The sequence below is a fragment of the Triticum dicoccoides genome, chromosome 6B (assembly GCF_002162155.2).
Source record: "Triticum dicoccoides isolate Atlit2015 ecotype Zavitan chromosome 6B, WEW_v2.0, whole genome shotgun sequence".
NCBI lineage: Eukaryota > Viridiplantae > Streptophyta > Magnoliopsida > Poales > Poaceae > Triticum > Triticum dicoccoides.
In genome coordinates this window covers 233024869-233036995 of record NC_041391.1, presented here as the reverse complement: position 1 = coordinate 233036995, position 12127 = coordinate 233024869, and positions in this window count along the sequence as shown.

Genomic DNA, 12127 nt, shown 5'->3' with positions numbered 1-12127 from the left:
ATCAATCTAGTAGGCCAAACCAAACTGATAATTCGAAGAGGCTTGCAAAGATAACCAATCATACATAAAAGAATTCAGAGGAGATTCAAATGTTGTTCCTAGATAATCTTGATCATAAACCCACAGATCATCGGATCTCGACAAACACATCGCGAAAAGAATTACATCGAATAGATCTCCAATAAGATCAAGGAGAACTTTGTATTGAGTTCCAAAGAGAGAGAAGAAGCCATCTAGCTAATAACTATGGACCCGAAGGTCTGTGGTAAACTACTCACACTTCATCGGAGAGGCTATGGTGTTGATGTAGAAGCCCTCTGTGATCGATTCCCCCTCCAGCGGAGCGCCAGAAAAGGCCCCAAGATCGGATCTCACGGGTACATAAGGTTGCGGCAGTGGAAATAGGGTTTTGTGGTGCTCCTGGATGTTTTCAGGGTATAAGAGTATATATAGGCAAAGGAAGTCCGTCAGGGGAGCCATGAGGGTGGGGGCGCGCCTACCCCCCTGGGCGCGCCTCCCTACCTCGTGGCCGCCTCGTTTCTTTCTTGACATCCACTCCCAGTCACCTGGATTGCGTTTGTTCCAAAAATAACTCTCCCGAAGGTTTTATTCTGTTTGGACTCCGTTTGATATTCCTTTTCCGCGAAACACTGAAATAGGCAAAAAACAGCAATTTGGGATGGGCCTCCGGTTAATAGGTTAGTCCCAAAAATAATATAAAAGTGTATAATAAAGCCCATTAAACATCCAAAACAGATAATATAATAGCATGGAACAATAAAAAATTATAGATACGTTGGAGACGTATCAAACAAGCAACCTACTTATGATTATACCTTTAAGCATCCGCAAATATAAGAGTGTATTACACCTACAAAGGATGCTAGAGTACCTGCCTGCTGGGGGGCTTTGAGGGTGAGACGCCACTCCACACCATTTTTTTCATGGGTGGCATGGTGAGGGGGCCTGCTACTTGTAAACTGCATTGGGTTTTCCCTAAAGATGAGCGGTGAAGTAGTACAGTAGAGATAAGTATTTCCCTTAGTGAGAACCAAGGTTTATCGAACTAATAGGGGAACCAAGCAAACCCTCGTGAACAACACCTACACACACAAAGGTAAATACTTGCACCCAATGTGGGCAAGAGGGTTGGCAATCCCCTTGAACTCATTACTTGTAAGGATCAAATCTTGTACAGATAGATAGATAAATTGCAAAACAAAATAAAAGTAATAAATTACAACAATGTATTTTTGGTTTTTATAATATGATAAAAGTAGACCCGGGGGCCATAGTTTTCACTAGAGGATCCTCTCTCGAACACATAGCATACGGTGGGTAAACAAATTACTGTTGGGCAATTGATAGAAAAGCGTGTATTTATGATGTATTCATGGCAATGATCACACATATAGGCATCACGTCCATGACAAAGTAGACCGACTCCTTCATGCATCTACTACTATTACTCCACCAATCGACAGCTGTCCAGCATGCATCTATGGTATTAAGTTCATGAGAAACAGAGTAAGGCTTGAAGCAAGATGACATGATGTAGACAAAGTAAACCCGATCAATATGTTAAACCCCATCGTTTTATCCTTGGTAACAACAATACACAATGCGTGCCTCGCTACCCTGTCTGTCATTGGGTGAGTACGCTGCAAGATTGAACCCACTACAAAGCACCTCTCCCACTGAAGATAAATCAATCTAGTTGGCCAAACCAAACGGATAGATCAGAGAGAAATGCAAATCTATCACAAACATGCATAGTAAAGTTCAAAAAAGACTTAATTACTTTCAATGGATAATCTAATCATAAACCCGCAATTCATTGGATCCCAACAAACACACCACAAAACGAAATTACATCGAATAGAACTCCAAGAAGATCGAGGAGAACATTGTATTGAAGACAGAAGAGAGAGAATAAGCCATCTAGCTACTAGTTATGGACCCGTAGGTCTATGGTAAACTACTCACGCATCATCGGAAGGCGGCAAGGATGATGTAGAAGCCCTCCATGACCCATTCCCCCTCCAGCAGAGTACCAGAAAAGACCTCCAGATGGTTCGCGAAAGAATATAAGCTTGCGGAGGCGGAAAAAGTGTTTCAAGTGAATCTTTGGGGGTTTCCCAATATTTGAGAATTTATAGAAGTGGAATAAGGTCAAGCGGAGCCATGTGGGACCCGCAAGGTAACATGGTGCACCCTACCCCCTGGGCATGCCATGTTGCCTTGTCGTCTCCTAGTTTGTCCTCTAGTCTCCTCCCGGAGCTTTCTAGGGTCTCTTATGTCCGGAAAAATCGTCAAAAAGTTTCATAGCATTTGGACTCCGTTTGGTACTAATTTTCTGGAAAACCAAAATAAAGAAAAAATAGCAACGGGCACTAGGCATTGGGTTAATAGGCTAGTTCCCAAAAATTATATAAAATATTATAAAAATGCATATAAAGTATCTATAACAGCATAAAATAATCAAAATTTATAGATACGTTGGAGACGTATCAACATCCCAAAGCTTAATTGTGGCTCGTCCTCAAGTAGGTAAATGATACAAAAAAAATTGTAGTTGATTGTCCTACCTAGCATGTGTATCTTGTAATCTCTTTATGGTATAAATGATGAGAAACGATGAAGTAAGAATATCAACACAATAATATGCATGAATATAAGAAGCATAATCATTACTTTTTCAAAATATACAATATTAAAGAATGTTATGCCCACGCATTTTATCATGTTAGCATGGCATGACTCTGCCTTCACTGCATAAATATAAATCATGAGCACCCCAGTGTCAAACCAGGTAATAGGATCGTACTTCTAACGTGCTTCAACATTTTCAACCCCACACAATACATGAGCATGAGCCATGAATATAGCACTATAGGTGGAATAGAATGTGGTGGTAGAGATCAATAAGGAGAAGTCAAAAGGAAGAAAGTCCCGCATTGTGGCACCCCGGCTTAGAGAAACCGGAACGCCCTATATTCTAGCCCAGAGATCGAGGAGAAGTCTTCTGGAATACGACAATGCTTGACATAGAACAAACCAGCTTTCTATTATTACAAGAATAAATACAAAGGTCTGATGTTACAAAGGTTCACATCAGCACGGCGACACTAGCCTGCGATACAACACTTGCTGTATGCTAGCAGCGGAACAACTCGTAGCAGCGGAAATCTTCTAGCAGCGGAACAACGACGAAGGTGGTGAACTCCACTCCGCGGGGACTCTGGCTGGGACACGATCTAGCTCGCACGAACGGAAACCACGACAAGCAATCACGGCATCACCTGCAATCTGGCATGACACGCCAGGTCAGTACATTGAATGTACTTGCAAGCTCACAACAACCAAAAATATCAAGGCAAGACGACAACAACATAGCATTAAGCAGGTTAATTAAATTAACAACTACCATGATATAACAACAACTCCTAAGCATAATATGAAACTACTACAATACTGATAAGTCACCATCTCCGATCTCCATAACCATATCTCTCTTGGCTAACCGGCCAAGCAATATACCATCTCGATCACCTCGTGATCAAAACCAAACTGTAACCATGATTCTTGTGGTGATCACAACCCGACCAATACATGGCCCGTGATCCTTACGGCGATCACAACCCGAAAAATAAATGGCCCGTGATCCTTACGGCGATCACAACCCGACCAATAAATGGCCCATCTGTACTGCTCCAAATATCCACATACCCATCAAATATACGTCATTCCATCATGTGAGTATTGATCAAATAGTGTACCCTAGTACGAACCCATGCCCATGACCGAGGACGCGTCTATCGATAGATTAAACACACACACTCTGCAGAGGTAGCGCATTGTACCCACACCACGGAACCCATGGCCTCGCGCTCCCATTCGGGTGGACCAACGGTGTTCCGACAAAACCGATCTACTGCCATGACACTCTCCCGGCCACTCCGGCTCACTCCCCTCTGGGCTATCATGGGTGGCCTCGTGTCTACCACAAGACACAACGACCACCGTCGTGGCCAAAACATAAACGATCCCACACGGGGATCCGTCGGCTATAACAATTACGGGCACACAAGGCTTATGTCCACCTACCTGATGAGGGTAGCGCGCGCCCATAACCTTCCCTCGTTAGAGGCACCGGCGAGAGGCACGACAATAGACCGCATTAGGGCCGCCCCATACCGGCAAATGTGGTTGCACTGGAAAAGTTCGATTCGGCGGCACCTGACCAACTTACTGACAGAATTTATCCCCAAAATATAACCATGATATCTGATACTCCGATGTCAACCATCAAACTATAATCTAGGTCATAGCAATATCCAACAAATAATCTGATCATAATATCATCATCTCAAAATATTCCAAGGGTAGCACAACACTACTATCATGATGAACAATAACACTACTACTCCAATAACAAGAATACAGCTATCCAGCTAAGATCCACAAGTAACCATCATCTCCGGAAATAATACTCAGAGCAACAGAACATCAACTAGCATCATGAAAATAATCATACTATCCACTAATGATCCAAAGGTAGCATGATATCCAAAGTAATATTCCAAACATAATCACAGATATCATCATGGAAATAAACATAATACCAGCCACTTATACTCCAATGGCAACATGGTACTCATCAACTACAAACATAACTCCTAGTAATCCAAACAATAGCATGGCAACAACAAGATCAAAATAATACTCCGAGAAAATGCCATGCACAGAGTCATGTTGCTAAAACAATATTTTAAACAAGTTTAAAATGAATTAAACCATGCCACTGCATTACAGTGATGCAAATGGAGGGTGTGGCTTGCCTAGGGTGGAAGAAATCACCGGGGGAAAGTGCGAGAAGCTCACGGAAAGAATCGCCGGAAATCGTTCTCTCTCGGAGGGGGATAATTAAGGGAAGGGGCAAAATGGTCATTTTCAGTATGCCAAAACATAATGAAAGTGATACCAACAGAACGGGCTCAACGGAACGAAGAAGTGAGCGTTGGTTTCACCTCATTTGGAGTTACGGATAAAAAGTTATGGAGGGTTAAAGTTCAGGGACTTTTCTGTAAAAAGAATATTCACAGTCGGGTCCCTGAGTGGATAAGGCAGAGGCGTAAAGTTAGAAATAGATTTCGGAAGTTGAAAACGTAAAACAGAAGTACGTTTCCACTTATTTGACGTGGCGTGGACCGATCAGCGTTGTCGTGCGGGTCCCATGCGGGTGGGGCCCGCCACTTATCCACTTGGCAGGGGTGGGGCCGAGGCTTGGGTCACTGATGTCTGGGGCCCGCGGGGTCCACGCAGATGGTCAACTCCCTCCCCTGCCTGTCTTCTTCTTCCTCCCAATCGAGAATAGAGGCGAGGCGTGGCAGAGCGCTGCCGGCGAGTGTCCATTAAAGCTCGGTCGGCCATAGTGCGCCCGTGGGCATGTGGTGCTTTGTGTTAGTGAGCAAGCAGACGTAGGGGAGAGGGGTCCAGGGGAATGACGATGAGGAGAGGAAGCCACTGGGCATCATCACGAGCGCGAAGCTGGTGAGAGGGAGAGGGGCCCAAGCACAAACAACCACTGGACGCGCTCATGGCATGCCAAAACGGTGGTCACCACCAGTGCTGGCATGTGAGGCAGGCAAACAGCTGGCAATTGATGTCTAGTGGTAAGTCCGTCGAAGGATGGTTTGAACTAAGGTGGTAACTTGGTTAAACAGGCTCTGATTAAATAGTCATCACCCTCTGAAGTTTACTGCAGTAAACTTGGGTGAGAACTGGTGGTCAACAGGAAAGGGTTTGGAGCCAAAGAGTTTGTCTGCTAGGTTGAGGTAAAGAAGAACTTTCATCCTGGTAAGTTTGAGGAGATTTGGATCAAGATTTAAAGTAGTTGCTTTACAACCACACAAACTGGTCCAGAAATAAAAACAGGAAGAAGCACTCACATGGAGTATCAACTTGGGCTAAGATTGGGCAAGGCAGGATCATTTGGTCATATGGAGATGTTGTAAAAAGCTCATGTTGGACAAGCCAAAATGGCACTTGCTTCACAAACATCTCTGCTGACCAGAAACTTGGAATAATTTTGGTGATCAAATGGCTCAATGAAATGATGCCAAATTGGGTGGAGAGATTTTTTATGGGTAGAAGAATGATCTGGTAATTTATCAGGATTTTTGAAGCAATATAAAATGCACTTGCTTCACAACCTGAAAATATTGCCAAAAACAAAGATTTGCTCCTGTGCTCACATAGTTGATTGGATGGAGCTTCAAATGGGTGGAGGGGGTTAATATGAGTATATTAAGGAGTGTGCAAAAGTTCAACTTATTTGGATAGTCCTAGATAGTACTTCCTTCACAAAGCCTTCTGTCTGATAGAAACTTTGAAAATTCACTGAGGAAGATTGGCTAGGCAAATAAATTTGAACTTGTGCATGGGGCAATTATTTGGACATATAATCATGCCCAAAAAGGTTGGGAGGCACTAGGAAAAAAAATAAATGACACTTCCTTCACAAAGTGCCATTCAGGGAAGAATAGAAAAAGGATTATTGGGGAATTATTTTTGAACTGTCCAAGGCAATGTTTGGGCATATTTGAGCTATATATGACCCAAAGGAATTATGAGAATTATTTGGGGATTTTTGGATGGACAGAAATATAGGTTGCTTCACAACCTAGGGCAGATAGGGTTATTCCTTTAATGAAAAAGGAATTTTCCCTAGAAAAAGAGTTTAGGGTTTGGTCAAGGAGTGAAGTGACATGATCTTGGCAAGATTTTGAGAATGATGAGCCACTTGGGAGGGGAATTGAGGATGATTTCCCAGGTGGCAAGGCCACTGAACCACTCCGAAAAGAAAAACAGAGCAAAAACCAAATAAATCCAAAGAAAAAGAAAAGGGCCAAAATTCAGGCTGTTACAAACCTTCCCCCCTTAAAGAAATCTCGTCCTCGAGATTTGGTTGCTTAGGGAACAAGTATGACTTGGGGACACCGTTTCCAACTTGGGTATCCTTTTTCCTTTATTTATTGTTCCCCCAAGAATTTCAGATGATCAACTTACCTTGCTCTGGGGTGGTTTGCTTCACCTTTTCCAATTTCTGACAGGTCTTTGCTCATATACCAAATCTTTTTGTTGACTTGAATCTTCTCATATCTGCGGTGGTATCCAATGGATCAGAGCATAAATTTTCTTTTGATCATGAAAACCTTTTTGCTTTTGTCATGTGGTTGCTTCAAATAAATGCAGGCCTTCTGGTTTCCATAAATGCTGAGAATTATCATGGCCATCTCCTGATGGAATTTGACTGCTCAGAGGTGGCAGTGATTTATCTTGATTTATGCCTTTGGCTCGAGCATGAGATATGTACCAAAGATTTGACTGCCTTCTGTCGTGAGCAATATATCGGTGTATGGAGTTATAGCTGTGTCAAACCTCAAATAGTTACATCTTGAAACTGGCCCGACAAGGGCTAACGGACAAATGCTTTTCCTGACAGACTGACCAGGTACTTGATTCTGTCGGTGAGTATACCGGGTCTGAGCTGATTGCTCGTCTTTTGATTTTTCTCATGTGGTTGATATACCCATCTATAGTAATAGGCGGTGATATGCTTTCATGTTGTCGCTGAGGTCAAACTGTGGAGCTTGCAAAGAAATCATGCTTTGCTGTTAGTCTCATCCTTTTTATGGTCCTGATTTTCTTGGTTAGGATACCTTACTGAAACAACTTGGCCACACCTGTCCTTGATTCTTCGTATGACCATGGATGTGATTAGTGCAATATTTTTGACATTAGTCCTTCTTGTTTTCTGACTTGGGTCCGCACACATACACTACAAAAAAAATACACTTCCGTGATGATACGTGTTTGTCACAATAGGTCACGTTTTTTATCATGCATGTACATCCATGACGATTTTATGACAAAATCAAGATAGTCATACCTGTGCTGTCATAGAAGTGTTCCATGACATTACCAAAATTACCATCACGGAAGTGTGCACTTCCATGACGATAAATCGCGCGTCACAAAAGTGCTTTCGTCAAGGGTGACCGACACGTGGCATCCACCGTAACGGAACGCCGTAAGCTATCGTGTCGGGTTTTGGATCCGATAACCCATTAACAGCCCCGACCAATGGGGATTTTCCACGTGTAAAATCATCATTGGCTGGAGGAAACACGTGTCGGCTCATTATTGGGACAGATGTCATCCACTCACTGGACAGAAGGCGCCTATGATACGTCGACACATGGCACGGCCCAACAGCGACCCATTCCTGTGAAAAGGCCGACCTTTTTGACTTGGTCAAAAGCTGGCGGGCCGGCCCATGAAAGCCTGTTAACGGCATGTTAGCATATAGCCCATTTACAGCCCGCTAACCCAAGGCCCGTTACGCCCTATGCGAATTAGGCCAGTAGTGTCATCTGGGCCATCCAATATGATTCCAGCCCATTTTCACTTCTGGCCCATGTATGGCCCATGACGTCTTTCGGCCCATATGAGGCCCTTTGTAACTCTTGGCCCATTAGCGGCCCGTGCTGAAACTGGCCCGTAATGAACAGTGTATTACTTTACACCCATTAACAGCCCGCGGTGAAACTGGCCCGTAATGAGCAGTGTAACACTTTATACCCATTAACATGCCGTTATTCCGTTGGGCCATTTCCAGCCCAAGTTAACTTTCGGCCTTCTGAGGGCCCATTTATTCTTGGGCTCATTTGCAGCATTCGGTTACTTACGGCCCGTTACTGTCATTTTCTGCTTGTGGGCCAAATTCAGCCCATCATTACAGTCGGCCCGTTTGTGGTCCGTTAGTCTGTTGGGCCATTTTCATAGCATCACCAAATACGGCCTATTAACGGCCCGTTATGGTCAACCCATAAAACATACGATTTCCATTAAAGGCCCATCTACGGCCCATTAAAGGCCCGTACAAGACCCATAAATGAGTCGGTGGCGCATGGATCCTACGTGACGTAGAAGGCCCATGGATCCTACGAGATGTAGAAGGCCCATGGATCCTACGAGACGTAGAAGGCCCATGGATCCTACAAGACGTAGAAGGCCCATGGATCCTACGAGACGTATAAGGCCCATGGATCCTACGAGACGTAGAAGGCCCATGGATCCGACGACCCGTGAAGGGCCATGGTCGGGCGAGTTGGCCCCCGTTTGAACGATATAGCATATTCAAAGAATTATCCTACTCAATACTATCACCTCTAAAAAGCATACACTATACAACAAAGAGATCAAGGCATAGAAAGGTAGAATAATCCTACACTATACAATAAAGAAATTACAGCCGATTATACCCACTGGGCATTATGGTTCGGCACAGGTGATAATAAAGCATACACAAACAGCAAATTACATACACTGGGCAAATACAACTCATACATCATGGATGCGCATCAACTTAACTCCATTTGAACTATAATCTCTTCAGAAAATAGGATTAGCCGGATTCAGATAGCACAAATTTCAGTCTGCAAAATCTCCAATTCCTTCATGGTTACCTCGGTGTCTTGTTTCATTTTTTTGACTCCTACATCTAATACCTGCATGTCCAGTCTCAACTTGTTGATTATACGTTGACAATCATGTACACGTTGTCCTGCCACCTCTAGTTGAGCTCGACAACATCAGCACATTCCAATTCCAATCCATAATCATTCAGTAACGGCCATGCCGCACTGCTCGCAGATTTTTGTGTTGATGTCACTTCATCCTGAAATGTTTCTGTAAGTACACATGACTAGGGCAAAAATATAGTTACAACAGCGAAGCGAACAAGATACTATTTTGTACTACATGGCAAAACAGGACTAACAATAATGTTACGCGTCACTTTCACAAAAAAATGTTACACGTCATGAAGCATAAGTAGGTGATATTTTAAAAATTATAAAAAAGATAGTCTGTGCAGCCTGCATACAGAAATCCCTCTTAGCTCACCAGAGGAGCATGATGTTGGGGCCCAATCGAAAGCACAGGCAAGTTACAAATTTAGACAACACGTTGCGTATAAGTAAGCAATCAGTTGGCCATTTTGTACCTCAATTAAAGTCTTAGGGAGCATAAAGAACAACAAAGGGTTTCATACAAACATACTACAGCAGGCAAAACTATGCAATCATTAGCGTAGTATAAACTAGATTGTGAGCCTCATGCAATAATAGTTGGTTAATAGACTTCAAAGCTTTAGGCACACTTCGGCAGAGTAATTAAATGGTAAGGCCTTTAATTATGTCAACTAATAGTGATACAAGTACCGAACATCAGGCATGATTATTTGGGCATCTCATTAAGTGAGGACAAAAAAGCAATTGAAAAGAGAAAATTAACTATGCCTGAAACAAACGAGGAATTGAACTGTTGAGTTGCATACAGTGACTTACCTTAGCAGGTTGAAGAGGCTCAGCGCAGCTCCTACTTCTCTTGCAAAGCTCCTTCCTAACATCTTGTACTTGGAAATTCTCAATCTTATCTTCATTGCACCCCCTCTACAAGGTGACACAAACTAGTTACTCGTCTCCTTGGAAGATAAATATGCATACTTTCCAGTCTGTGAACACAAAAGGATGAGATTATAACAAAACAACACCACATAATGAAACATGCCGCATCTCTTGCACTTGCACACAATGAAATGAGAATTTACTATGTCCGCACTATGTAAAAACTAGGCATACCTTTGAACTGGATCTCCAGGTACTCTTGGAGAGCCTACTGTAGTGTACAACCAAACCTTTATGTTACCTATGAGTTAGACAAGGCCCCACTACAGCAGCCCTTAGTGTTTAAATCATTGACAAGCTCTGTTAGAGTGTTAGGTCAGGAACAACAAGTAATCAAAGCAAACAGTCCTAGTATGGCTGGCTGATGCAAACAAGCAATTGAACAGATGTGTGAGCAAATCTTACATATCAAGAAAAGAAGCAAAGAAGGAGGCTTAAAGACCATCACTTGACTGACCAGATTTAAGGGGCATTTAAACATCATGTGCAATGTATGAACTAACATAAACATTGCATATTCCAGATTCTATAATGGAATGCACTTGTATTAGGTTATGCCATGTATGATGATGCCTAAATGTACAGATAGCAGGCAGGAGTGATTCATCATTGCACGCACAATTAAATTGCAGGTTAAGGGCTAGTTCGATTCCGCCTTTTCAGGGCATATTGTCAAAATAAGCCATAAAAGATGTAAAGAAGTCATTTTTGAGTTATGGGCTTGGATTTAACTAATTTCGCTTTGGAGGGGGGTGTTTCGGGTAGAAACTCACTAAAAATTGAAGGGAAGGGGAATAGTAAAATGAGTCTGTTGTCTGCCTATATTACACTCAAAATGCAACCGCTGACGCCCGTGTCACACCTGACCCTGAAGTAAAAACAAACATACAAGCATTCATTGCCCTACCCGCTTGCATCTCCTCTCCCCTTTCCCTCTACCTCGATCCCCTTCCTGCAGCACTAGGGTTCCTCCAGCGAGCCATCGCCACTGGTCCCATCTGGCCTGGTCCTCGACGATGCTATGTCCATCTAGGCTACATGGCCGGCAGGTAGGGGCAAATCTCCCTGGCTGCTCCTCCCTATGGCGCCGCCCCTCATTCTCATGGTCTCCAGCAGCTGCTCCACTGTGGTTCGTCCAACACACTACTCCGGCGGGCGCTGCACAACTACGGCTGATGCCACACTATGGCAGAAGGCACCTTTTTCCCCCTTCCCTCCTCCCAGGCCATGGGCTTGAGGTGTTGTTGAAGGATGAGCTCATCCAACAAGGTGAGGATCTCCTCTGATTTTTTGCCAAATTTTCATTCTGATCCACTATACGATGAATTGCTATGAGCTGCTTCTGCTGCTGCTATATGATGCATTGCTATGAGCTACTCCTACTGCTGCTATATGATGAATTGCTATGAGCTGCTGCTGCCGTATGATGAGTTGCTATGAGCTATTGCTGCTGCTATATGATGAATTGCTATGAGCTGCTGCTGCTGCTATATGATGAGTTGCTACAAGTTGCTCCTGCTGCTGCTATATGATGAATTGCTATGAGATGCTCCTGCTGCTGCTATATGATGAATTGCTATGAGCTGCTCCTG